The sequence below is a fragment of the Thalia democratica genome, chromosome 8, assembly GCF_965202585.1.
Source record: "Thalia democratica chromosome 8, ktThaDemo2.hap1.1, whole genome shotgun sequence".
Classification (NCBI taxonomy): Eukaryota; Metazoa; Chordata; class Thaliacea; order Salpida; family Salpidae; genus Thalia; species Thalia democratica.
Window position 1 is genome coordinate 11,806,196 of NC_139172.1, and position 14,489 is coordinate 11,820,684.

A 14,489-nucleotide genomic window follows, 5' to 3' on the forward strand; every position below is an offset into this window, starting at 1 on the left:
GCCAATTTTGACGTCAAAAGGAGTTTTAAAACTTTAAAACTAATTTTTTTAACCAAAGACGTTTATTAAATAACCTTTACGAGTTATTACAAGAATATTGTAACTAATAATCAAAATAACTTAAATAATGAACGATAAACAATGTTTACTGCAAGTATTTCGTCTCAAACAGTCGATCTTGACGTCAAAAGGAGTTTTAATACTTTAAAACTAATATTCATATCCGAAGAGGTTTATTTAATTAGCTGTATGATATATTACATGATTATTAATGCCAATAATCAAAATAATTCTTATATTCTACAAGAAAAAAGGGTTTAATACAAGTATTTTGTTTAAAACAGCCTATTATAACGTCTAAAGTACTTTTAATTTGTTTAAAGTTAGATTTCTAACTAAAGACGTTTAATAAATTAGCTGTGCATAATATTACACCAATATTATAATCAAAAGTCGAAATAACTCAAATAATGAACGATTCATTATTCAATATTGCAAGTATTTCATCTTAAACAATCGGTTTTGACGACAAAGGAAGTTTTTGTGCTTTAAAACAAATATTTTTTACCGAAGACGTTTATTAAATTACCTTTATAAGTTATTACAAGAATATTTTAACTGATAATCGAAATAACTTAAAAATTGAATGATAAACAATGTTTATTGCAAGGATAGAATTCTACCTCTTCGGATAGGAATATTAGTTTTAAAGTATTAAAACTCCTTTTGACGTCAAAATCGGCTGTTTGAGACGAAATACATACAGTAAACATTGTTTATCGTTCGTTATTTAAGTTATTTCGATTTTTAGTTACAATATTTTTGTAATAACTCGTAAAGGTAATTTAATAAACGTCTTTGGTTAAAAGTATTAGTTTTAAAGTTTTAAAAATCCTTTTGACGTAAAAATTGTTTGTTTAAGACGAAATACTTGCAATAAAAATTGTTTATTGTACATTATTTGAGTTATTTCGACTTTTGATCATTGATTATAATATTCTTGTAATATTTTGTATAGCTAGATTAATAAACGTCTTAGGTTAGTAATCTAACTTTAAACATATTAAAAGTACTATAGACGTTGTAATAGGCTTTTTTTAAACAGAATAACTATATTAAACCCTTTTTTATCGGACGTTATTTGAATTACTTTGATTATTAATATAAATATTCTTGAAATATATCATACGGCTAATTAAATAAACCTCTTCGGTAAAGAACATTAGTTTTAAACTATTAAAACTCCTTATGATGTCAAAATTGGCGATTCAAGACGAAATACTTACAATAAACATTGTATATCGTACATTATTTGAGTTATTTCGACTTTTAGATATAATATTGGTGTAATATTATGAACAGCTAATTTATTTCACGTCTTTAGTTAGTAATTCAACTTTAAACATATTAAAAGTACTATAGACGTTATAATAGGCTCATTTCAACAAAATATTTGTATTAAACCTTTTTTTCTTGTACAATATATGACCTATTTTGATTATTGGAATTAATAATCATGTAATATATCATACAGCTAATTAAATAAATCTCTTCGGATAGAAATACTAGTTTTCAAGTATTAAAACTCCTTTTGACGTCAAAATCGGCTGTTTGAGACGAAATACTTGAAGTAAACATTGTTTTTCGTTAATTATTTAAGTTATTTTGATTATTAGTTACAATATTTTGTAATAACTCGTAAAGGTAATTTAATAAACGTCTTCGGTTAAAAATATTAGTTTTTAAATTTTAAAACTCCTTTGGACGTCAAAATCGACATTATTTAAGTTGTTTTGACTTTTGGTTATAGTATTCGTGTATTTTTTCTACAGCTAATTAAATAAAGATTTTCGGTTAGGAATATTAGTTTTAAAGTATTGTAACACTATTTGACGTCAAAATCGGCTGTTTAAGACAAAATAAATGCAATAAACATGCTTATCGTACATTATTTATGTTATTTCGACTTTTGGTTATATAGTTCTTGTAATATTTTGTACAGCTAGATTAATAAAGCTCTTCGGTTAGGAATCTAACTTTGAACATATTAAACGTACTATAGACGTTATAGAAGAATGTTTAAAACTAAATAACTATATCAAACCCTTTTTTATTGTACGTTATTTGAATTACTTTGTTTATTAATATTAATATTTTTGAAATATATTATACAGCTTATTAAATAAACCTCTTCGGTAAAGAACATCAGTTTTAAAGTATTAAAACTTCTTCTGATGTTAAATTAGACAGTTTAAGACTAAATACTTACAATAAACATTGTTTATCGTACATTATTTGAGTTATTTCGACTTTTGGTTATAAAATTGGTATATTATTATGCACAGCTAATTTAATAAACGTCTTTAGTTAGTAATCCAACATTAAACATATTAAAAGTACTATAGACTTTATAATAGGCTGTTTTAAACAAAATACTTGTAATTAACCCTTTTTTCTTGTACAATATATTAATTATTTTGATTATTGGCAAAAATAATCATGTAATATATCATACAGCTAATTAAATAAACCTCTTCGGATAGAAATACTAGTTTTAAAGTATTAAAAGTATTAATTCCTTTTGACGTCAAAATCGACTGTTTCAGACGAAATACTTGCAGTAAACATTGTTTATCGTTCATTATTTTAGTTACAATATTCTTGTATTAACTCTTAAAAGTAATTTAATAAACTTCTTCGGTTAAAAATATTAATTTTAAAATTCCTTTTGACGTCAAAATCGGCTGTTTAAGACAAAATACTTGCAATAAACATTGTTTATCGTACATTATTTGAGTTATTTCGGCTTTTAGTAATAATATTCTTGTATAATTTTTTACAGCTAATTTAATAAACGTCTTTAGTTAGTAATCCAACTTTAAACATATTAAAAGTACATACTATATACGTTATAATAGGCTGTTTTGAACAAAATACTTGCATTAAACCACTTTTATCGCACATTATATGATTTATTTTGATTATTGGCATTAATATTCTTGTAATATATCATACAGCTTATTAAATAAACCTCTTCGGTAAGGAATATTATTTTTAAAGTATTAAAAATCCTTTTGACGTCAAAAGCGGCTGTTTAAGACGAAATACTTGCAATAAATATTGTTTATCGTTAATTATTTGAGTTATTTTGATTATTGTTTTTAATTTTTTTGAAATATATTATACAGTTAACTGAAAAACCTTTTTGGTTAGGAATATTAGTTTTAAAATATAAAAACATTTTTTGACATCAAAATTGTCTCTTTAAGACGAAAAACTAGCAAAAACATTGTTTATAGTTCATTATTTGAGTTATTTAATTTTTCGTTATAAAATGCTTGTAACTTATCATACAATTAACTAATTAAACATATTTCGTTAGGAATATTAGTTTTAAAGTATTAAAAAACATTTTGACGTTAAAATCGGCTTTTTGAGACGAAATACTTGCAATAAACATTGTTTATCGTTCATTATTTGAATTATTTCGGATATTACTTACAATATTCTTGTAATAACTCGTAAAGATAATTTTATAAACGTCTTCGGTTAAAAATATTATTTTTAAAGTATTAAAACATCTTTTGACGTTAATTCGGCTGTTTAAGACGAAACACTTGCAATAAACATTGTTTATCGTACAGTATTAAAGTTATTTCAATTGTTGGTTATAATATTCTTGTAATATTTCGTACAGCCAATTAAATAAAGATCTTCGGATAGGAATGTTAGTTTAGAAATATTTAAACTCACTTTGACGTCAAAATCGGCTATTTAAGACGAAACACTTGCAATAAACATTGTTTATCGTCCATTACTTAAGTTATTTCGATAGTTAGTTACAATATACTTGTAATAACTCGCAAAGGTAACTTAATAAATGTCTTTAATTAATAGTATTATTTTTAAAATTTTTGAAAACCTTTTAACGTCAAATTCGGCTTTTTAAGACGAAATACTTGCAATAAACATTGTTTATCGTTATTTATTTGAATATTTCGATTATTAGTTAAATTGTTCTAGTTATAACTCGTAAGGGTAATTTAATAAAGTTTCTTCGATTAAAAATATTACTTTTAAAGTATTTAAACTAGTTTTGACGTCAAAATCGGCTGTTTAAGACGAAACACTTGCAATAAACATTGTTTATAGTTCATCATTTGAGATATTTCGATTATTAGGTAGAATATTCTTGTAATATTTGTATAGCTAATTTAATAAACGTCTTTGGTTAGTAGAACTTTAAACAAATTAAAAGTACTATAGACATTATAATAGGCTGTTTCTAACAAAATACTTGTACTAAACCCTTGTTTTTAGTATACTAATAAATTATTTTGAACATTGGCATTAAAAATCTTCTGAATATATCATACAGGTAATTAAATAAGCCTTTACGGTAAGGAATATTAGTTTTAAAGTATTCAAACTCCTTTAAAGTCAAAATCAGCTATTTAAGACGAAAAACTTGCCATAAACATTGTTTATCGTTCATTATTTGAGTTATTTCGATTATTAGTTACAATATGCTTGTAATAACTCGTAAAAGTAATTTAATAAACGTGTTAAAATGAAAATATTAGTTTTAAAGTTTTAAAAGTTCTTTTGACGTCGAAATCGGCTGTTTCAGACGAAGTATTGCAACAAACATTATTTATCGTACAGTATTTAAGTTATTGCGATTGTTGGTTATAATATTCCTGTAATACTTCGTACAGCTAATTAAATAAAGCTCTTCGGTTAGGAATATTAGTTTTAAAGTATTAAAACTCCTTTTGACGTCAAAATCGGCTGTTTAAGACGAAATACATGTAATAAATATGTTTATTGAACATTATTTGAGTTATTTCGACTTTTGATTTTAATATTCTTGAAATATTTCTAACAACTAGTTTAATAAACGTAATAGGTTAGTAATCTAACTTTAAACATATTAAAAGTACTATAGACGTTATAATAGCCTTTTTTTAACAGAAGAACTATATTAAACCTTTTTTTATCGTACACTATTTGATTACTTTGAGTATTATAACAGTATTCTTGTTATATATCATACGGCTAATTAAATAAACATCTTCGGTTAAGATATTAGTTTTAAATTATTAAAACTCGTTTTGGCGTTTAAATCGGCTGTTTAAGACAAAATACTTGCAATAAACATTGTTTATCGTTAAATATTTAAGTTATTTCGACTTTCAATTATAATATTGGTGTAATATTATGTGCAGCTTTTTTAATAAACGTCTTTAGTTAGTAATCCAACTTTAAACATATTAAAACTACTATAGAGCTTAAAATAGGCTGTTTTAACAAAATACTTGTATTAAACCCTTTTTCCTCGTACACTATATGAATTATTTTGAGTATTGGCATTAATATTCTTGTAATATGTCATACAGCTTATTAAATAAACCTCTTCGGATTGGAATATAACTTTTAAAATACAAAAACTTCTTTTGACGTCAAAATCGGCTGTTTGAGACAAAATACTTGCAGTAATTATTGTATATCGTTTATTATTTGAGTTATTTTGATAATTAGTTACAATATTCTTGTAATAACTTGTTAAGGTAATTTAATAAACGTCTTCGGCAGGGAATATTAGTTTTAAGCTATTTAAACTTCTTTTGATGTCAAAATCGGCGGTTTAAGACGAAATACTTACAATAAACATTGTTTATCGTACATTATTTGAGTTTTTTCGAATTTTATTTATAATATTCTTTTAATATTTCGTACAGCTAATTAAATAAAGCTCTTCAGTTAGGAATATTAGTTTTAAAGTATTAAAACTCCTTTTGACGTCAAAATCGGCTGTTTGAGACGAAATACTTGCAGTAAATATTGTTTATCGTTCATTATTTAATTTATTTTGATAATTAGTTAAAATATTCTTGTAATAACTCGTAAAGGTAATTAAGTAAACGTCTTCGGTAAGGAATATTAGTTTTAAACTATTAAAACTTCTTTTGATGTCAGAATCGGCGGTTTAAGACGAAATACTTACAATAAACATTGTTTATCGTACATTATTTGAGTTATTTCGATTTTTGTTTATAATATTCTTGTAATATATCATACAGCTAATTTAATAAAGATCTTCGGTTAGGAATATTAGTTTTAAACTATAAAAACTCCTTTTGACGTCAAAATTAGCTTTTTAAGACGAAATACTTGCAATAAACTTTGTTTATCATTTATTATTTAAGTTATTTCGATTATTAGTTACAAGATTCTTGTGATAACTCATACAGCTAATAAAAAAAGCTCTTCGGATAGGAATATTAGTTTTGAATTATTAAAACTCTCTTTGACGTCAAAATCGGCTATTTAAGACGAAACACTTGCAATAAATATTGTTTATCGTTTATTATTTAAGTTATTTTGATGGTTAGTTACAATATTCTTGTAATAACTCGTAAAGGTAATTTGATAAACGTCTTCAGTTAATAATAATATTTTTAAAATATTTAAACACCTTTTGACGTCAAAATCGGCTGTTTAAGACAAATACTTGCAACAAACATTGTTTATCGTACAGTATTTAAGTTATTTCGACTGTTGGTTATAATATTCTTGTAATATTTCATACAGCTAATTTAATAAAACTATTCGGTGAGGATGTTAGTTTAAAAGTATTAAAACTAGTTTTAAAGTATTAAAAGTCCCTTTAACTTTAAAATCGGGTGTTTAAGAAGAAATACTTGCAATAAACATTGTTTATTTTACATTATTTGACTTAATTCGACTTTTAGTAATAAAATTTTTGTGATATTTTGTATATGTAATTTAATAAACGTCTTCGGTTAGTAATCTAGCTTTAAACATTAAAAAGTACTATAGACCTTAAAATAGGCTGTTTAAGACGAAATACTTGCAATAAACATTGTTTATCGTACATTATTTGAGTTATTTCGTCTTTTGGTTATAATGATCTTGTAATATTTTGTACAGCTAGATTAATAAATCTCTTAGGTTAGTAATCTAACTTAAGATTCTAGCTTATCTAAGTCATCTAAGGTTAGTAATCGAACTTAAGATTAAGTAATCTAACACTATCTAACTTAACATTTTGTACAGCTAATTCAATAAACGTCTTTGGTTAGTAATCTAATTTTAAATATATTAAAAGTTCTTTAGACGTTATAATAATCTGTTTTAAACAAATTACTTGTATTGAACCCTTTTTTCTCGTACATTGTATTAGTTATTTTAGTTATTGGCATTAATATTCTTGTAATATATCATACGGCTAATTAAATAAACCTCTTTGGTTGGAATATTAATTTTACATATGAAAACTCCTTTTGACGTCGAAATTGGCTGTTCAAGACGAAATACTTGCAATAAACATTGCTTATGGTTCAATTTTTAAATTATTTCGATTTATAGTTACAATATTTTAGTAATAACTGGTAAGTGTAATTTAATAAAGGTCGTGAGTTAAAAATATTAGTTTCAAAGTATTAGAACTCCTTTTGACGTCAAAATCGGCTGTTTAAGACGAAATACATGTAATAAACATACTTATTGTACATTATTTGAGTAGTTTCGACTTTTGGTTATAATGTTTATGTAATATTTTGTACAGCTAATTTAATAAACGTCTTAGGCTAGTAATTTAACTTTAGACATATTAAAAGTACTATAGACGTTATAGTAGACTGTTTTAAACAAAATAACTATATCAAACCCTTTTTTATGTACGTTATTTGAATTACTTTGATTATTTATATTAATATTCTTGAAATATGTCATACATCTAATTAAATAAACCTCTTTGGTAAGGAATAATACTTTTAAAGTATTCAAACTTCTTTTGATGTCAAAATCGGCGGTTTAGACGAAATAATTAAAATAAACATTGTTTATCAAACATTATTTGAGATATTTCGATTTTATTTTATTATATTCTTGCAATATTATGTAAAGCTAATTTTATAAAGCTCTTCGGTTAGGAATGATAGTTTTAAAGTATTAAAACTACTTTTGTGTAAAATTCGGCTGTTTAAGACGAAATACTTGCAATAAACATTGTTTATCGTACATTATTTGAGTTATTTCGATTTTTGAATATAATAATGTTTTAATATTTTGTGTAGCTAATTTTATAAACGTGTTAGGTTAGTAATCTTACTTTAATTATATTAAAAATACTCTAGATATTATAATAGGCTTTTTAAAACAGAATAACTATATTAATCACTTTTTTATCGTACGCTTTTTAAATTACTTTCATTATTAAATTAGTATTCTTTAATATATCATATGGCTAATTAAATAAAAGTCTTTTGTTAGGATATTAGTTTTAAAGTATTAAAACTCCTTTTGACGTTTAAATCGGCTGTTTAAGACGAGATACTTGCAATAAACATTGTTTATCGTTCAATATTTAAGTTATTTCGATTATAAGTTAAAATATTCTTGTATTAACTCATAAAGGTAATTTAATAAACGTCTTCGGTTAAAAATATTTGTTCTAAAGCATCAAAACATCCTTTGACGTCAAAACCGACTGTTTAAGACGAAACAGTTGAAATAAACATTCTTTATCGTTAATTATTTGAGTTATTTCGACTTTTGGTTATAATATAGGTGTAATATTATGCACAGCTAATTTAATAAACGACTTTAGTTAGTAATCCAACTTTAAACATATTTAAAGTACTTTAGACGTTTGAATAGGCTGTTTTAAACAAAATACTTGTATTAAACCCTTTTTTCTTGTGCAATATATGAATTATTCTGATTATTGGCATTAATAATCCTGTAATATATCATATAGCTAATTAAATGAACCTCTTCGGATTGGAATATAAGTTTTAAAGTATTAAAACTCCTTTTGACGTCAAAATTGGCTGTTTTAGACGAAATACTTGCAGTAAACATTGTTTATTGTTCAAAATTTAAGTTATTTCGATTATTAGTTAAAATATTATTGTAATAACTCATAAAGGTAATTAAATAAACGTCTTCGGTTAAAAATATTTGTTTTAAAGCATCAAAACTTCCTTTGACGTCAAAACCAACTGTTTAAGACGAAATACTTGCAAAAAACATTGTTTATCGTTCCTTAATTGAGTTATTTCGACTTTTGATTATAATATTTGTGTAATATTATGTGCAGCTATTTTGATAAACGTCTTTAGTTAGTAATCCAACTTTAAACATATTAAAAACACTATAGACGTTAAAATAGCCTGTTTTAAACTAAATACTTGTATTAAACCCTTTTTTCTCGTACACTATATGAATTATTTTGAGTATTGGCATTATTATTCTTGTAATATGTCATACAGCTAATTAAAAAAACCTCTTCGGATAGGAATATTAGTTTTAAAAAATTAAAACTCCTTTTGACGTCAAAATCGGCTGTTGGAGACAAAATACTTGCAGTAAACATTGTTTATCGTTCATTATTTTAGTTATTTCGATTATTAGTTACAATATTCTTGTAATAACTCGTAAAGGTAATTAATAAACGTCTTCGGTAAGGAATATTTGTTTTAAACTATTAAAACTTCTTTTGATGTCAAAATCGGCAGTTTAAGACGAAATACTTCAATAATCATTGTTTATCGTACATTATTTGAGTTATTTCGATTTTTGTTTATAATATTCTTGTAATATATCATACAGCTAATAAAATAAATCTAATGGGTTTGGAATATTAGTTTTAAACTTTTAAAACTTCTTTTGACGTCAAATCAGCTGTTTAAGACAAAACACTTGCCATTAACATTGTTTATCGTTTATTATGTAGGTTATTTTGATTATTATTTACTATATTCTTGTAATAACTTATAAAGGTAATTTCATAAACGTCTTTGGTTAAAAATATTAGTTCTAAAGTATTATACACCTTCTGACGTCAAAATCGGCTGTTTAAGACAAAATACTTGCAATAAACATTGTTTATCGTACACTATTTGAGTTATTTCGACTTTTTATTATAAAAATCTTGAAATATTTTGTACATCTAATTAAATTAACGTCTTTGGTTATTAATCTAACTTGAAACATATTAAAAGTACTATAGACGTTATAATAGGCTGTTTTAAACAAAATACTTGTCTTAAACCAGTTCTTTATCGTACACTAAATGAAATATTTGATTATTGGCATTAATAGTCTTGTAATATATCATAAAGCTATTTTAATAAACCTCTTCGGTTAAAAATATTATTTTTAAAATATAAAAACTCCTTTTGAGGTCAAAATCGGCTTTTTAAGACGAGACTATTGCAGTAAACATTATTTATCGTTCAATATTTAAGTTATTTCGATTATTAGTTAAAAGATTCTTGTAATAACTCATAAAGGTAATTTAATAAACGTCTCCGGTTAATAATATTTGTTTCAAAGCATCAAAACTTCCTTTGACCTCAACAACGACTGTTTAAGACGAAATACTTGTAATAAACATTGTTTATCGAACAGTATTTAAGTTATTTTGACTGTTGGTTATAATATTCTTGTAGTATTTCATACAGCTAATCAAATAAAGCTTTTCGGTAAGGAATATTAGTTTAAAAGTATTAAAACTTCTTTTGATGTCAAAATCGGCGGTTTAGACGAAATACTTACAATAAACATTGTTTATCGAACATTATTTGAGATATTTCGATTTTTGTGTATTATATTCTTGCAATATTTCGTAAAGCTAATTTTATAAAGCTCTTCGGTTAGGAATGATAGTTTTAAAGTATTAAAACTCCTTTTGTGTAAAAATCGGCTGTTTAAGACGAAATACTTGCAATAAACATTGTTTATTGTACATTATTTGAGTTATTTCAACTTTTGAATATAATAATTTTATAATATTTTGTGTAGCTAATTTTATAAACGTGTTAGGTTAGTAATCTTACTTTAATTATATTAAAAATACTCTAGATATTATAATAGACTTTTTAAAACAGAATAAATATATTAATCACTTTTTTATCGTACGCTTTTTAAATTACTTTGATTATTAAATTAGTGTTCTTTAATATATCATACGGCTAATCAAATAAAAGTCTTTGGTTAGGATATTAGTTTTAAAGTATTAAAACTCCTTTTGACGTCAAAATCGGCTGTTTAAGAAGAAATACTTACAATAAACATTGTTTATTTTAAATTATTTGAGTTAATTCGACTTTTGGTAATAAAATTTCTGTAATATTTCGTATAGCTAATTTAATAAACGTTTTCGGTTAGTAATCTAGTTTTAAACATAATAAAGTACTATAGACCTTATAATAGGTTGTTTAAGACGAAATATGTGCAATAAACATTGTTTATCGTTCATTATTTGAGTTATTTTAATTTTTTGTTATAAAATGCTTGTATTATATTATACAGCTAATTTCTTAAACCTCTTCGGTTAGAAATATTAGTTTTAAAGTATTAAAACACCTTTTTACGTCGAAATCGGCTTTTTAAGACAAAATACTTGCAATATACATCGTTTATCGTTATTAAATTGAATTATTTCGATTTTAAGTTACAATATTCTAGTAATAATTCGTAAAGGTATTTTAATAATGGTCTTCGGTTAAAATTATTAGTTTTAAAAAATTAAAACTCCTTTTGACGTCAAAATCACTAGTTTAAGACTTGCAATAAACATTGTTTATCGTACAGTATATAATTTATTTTAATTTTTTATTATAATATTCGTCCAATACTTCGTACAGCTAATTAAATAAATATCTTCGGTTAGAAATATTAGTATTGAAGTATTAAAACTCCTTTTGACGTCAAAATTGGCTGTTAAAAACGAAACACTTGAAATAAATATTGTTTATCGTAAAGTGTTTAAGTTATTCCATTTGTTGTTTATAATATTTTTGTTATATTTCGTACAGCTAATTAAATAAACGTCTTTAGTAGGTAATCTAACTTTAAACATTTTAAAAGTACTATAGACGTTATAATAGGCTGTTTTAAAAAAAATACTTCTATTAAACCCTTTTTTCTTGTACAATATATGATTTAATTTATTATTGATATTAATAATCATGTAATATATCATACAGCTAATTAAATAAACCTCTTCGGATAGAAATATTAGTTTTAAAATATAAAACTCCTTATGACGTCAGAATCGGCTGTTTGAGACGAAATACTTGCAGTAAACATTGTTTATCGTTCATTATTTGAGTTATTTTGACTTTTGGTTATAATATTCGTATAATTTTTTTCTAGCTAATTTAGTAAACGTTTTTGGTTAGTAATATAACTTTAAACATTTAAAAGTACTATAGACGTTATAATAGGCTGTTTTAAAAAAATACTTGTATTAAACCCTTTTTTTTTGTACACTATATAATTTTTTTGATTATTGGCTTTAATATTCTTGTAATATATCATACAGCTTATTAAATTAACCTCTTCGGTAAGGAATATTAGTTATAAAGTATTAAAACTCCTTTTGACGTCGAAATCGGCTGTTTAAGACGAAATATTTGCAATAAACATTGTTTATCGTTCATTATTTAAGTTTTTTCGATTATTAGTTATAATATGCTTATAATAACTCGTAAAGGTAATTTAGTAAACGTGTTCCGTTGAAAATATTAGTTTTGTCGGCTTAAACTATCTGCTACTACATTATCATGGCCATCTATATGCCAAACTATTGGATTAAATTCCTTGATTGCGCCTATCCAACGTTGTTCCGCTGGAGAATGATTACCCATTTCGTTTTTAATGGCCCTTTCTACTGATTTACTATCAGTACGTATTATTAAGGATCTCCCTAATATTCTACTTTGAAAGTGCTTAAGACACAAATACACCCCGCGAAGTTCCTTATAAAAAGTAGAACGTACTTGCTTAAATGGAGGGAGCTTCTTTGAAAAAAACGCAAGCGGTTGCATTCCCCCATTTCTCCCTTCTTGTTCCAGAACTGCGCCAACGTGGCTGTCGGAAGCGTCCGTGAAGAGAACTAGGGGTTTTGTGTGGTCTTCATAGCTTTTTGTTGCTGCTTTAACTAACAGAGCTATTGTGTCATGATAAGCTTTGATTTGACCATCAGTAAGTTTAATAATTGCCCTATTGCTTGCCTTAGATCTCCCCGAAATTTCATTAAGCGGTGCCATTACTTCGGCCAAGTTTGGTATGAATCGATGATAGTAATTAATCATACCAATTACCCTTTTTAACTCTTTGCGCGTGTTTGGTAGGGGTAATTTTTTTATAGCTTCTACCTTAGATTCCATAACATCAACCCCGTCAACACCTACTGTATGACCTAAAAAATCTATCTTAGTTCTAGCAAAAGAACATTTTGCTTTATTTAAAAATAAACCGTTTGTCGATAATGTTTCTAAAACCTGTTTTAAATGTGATATGTGACTGTCCGCGGAATCTGAAAACACAAGAATATCATCTAAATATACAAAAGTGAAAGCCCCACAAGAGGACAAGATACTGTCCATAAACTGCTGAAAACGTGTTGGCGCATTCCGCAACCCGAAAGAAGTCACCTTAGGGACGAATACCCCGGAATTAGTTATGATAGCAGCATATTTTCGTGAGTTTGGATGAAGAGGTAAGCTATAGTAAGCTTCTTTAAGATCTAACGTGCTGAAAAAACGGGTACCTCCCGGAATTCTTTCCGAGAGCGTATCTATGCGCGGTAGCGGGTATGAAAATGGGCGTGTGTTGGCATTCAAAACTGTATAATCAACACAAATACGCAAATCACCATCTTTTTTGGGCACTACCGTGATTGGTGATGCACACATGTTGGCATCCCCCTTTACAACAGCACCTCTCGCAATTAGGTCTGAATAATTTTTATCTACCTTTTGTTGACAAGTTAAATTACATCTTCCCGCCTTAATCATTCGCGGTTTATAATTGTCAACTATAATTTCTAGAAAGAGGTTGTGTTTTCTTGGAGCAGTATAATCAGGAGTTTTTGTAAGCTCAGGGTAATTCAACAGTAGTGTTTCACACTTGGTCTCTAAGGTAGTTATGTTATTACTATCCCTAACTTCCCCCGTATTAATTGACACAACTACTGACGCAGGCAAGTCAGCGGCCCTAAACAGTTTAGTCGTTTTGTTAGACAATTGATGCGTCAATTCTAACGTGAAAGGGCATATTATCAGTTTGTTTGACATTAAAATGTCCATACCTAAAATGCTATAACTCCTATACTCTTGAGTAACCCAAAAGTTATGTTTAATGGTTTTTAAATTACCTAGCTTAAGGTCAACGCAAGCACTCCCTATGGGGTGGATTTCATTGTCGCCAATACCCTTTATAGTTCTACTGAACGGCTTAAATTAGTGGTTTATGCCATTTGTTAGATTCTTAGGCAATATAGAAACTTCACATCCAGAGTCAATTAAGAAAAGAACGTTTGTAACATTGTCCTTTGCAAATAATAGACTTTGAGGCAAAGTTTTCTGATTTATAGACGATTTATTTGAAATAGCAAACGACCAATTAGTTTTTACAGTTGGTTTTGTCGTGAGATCATTACGCAATTGAGA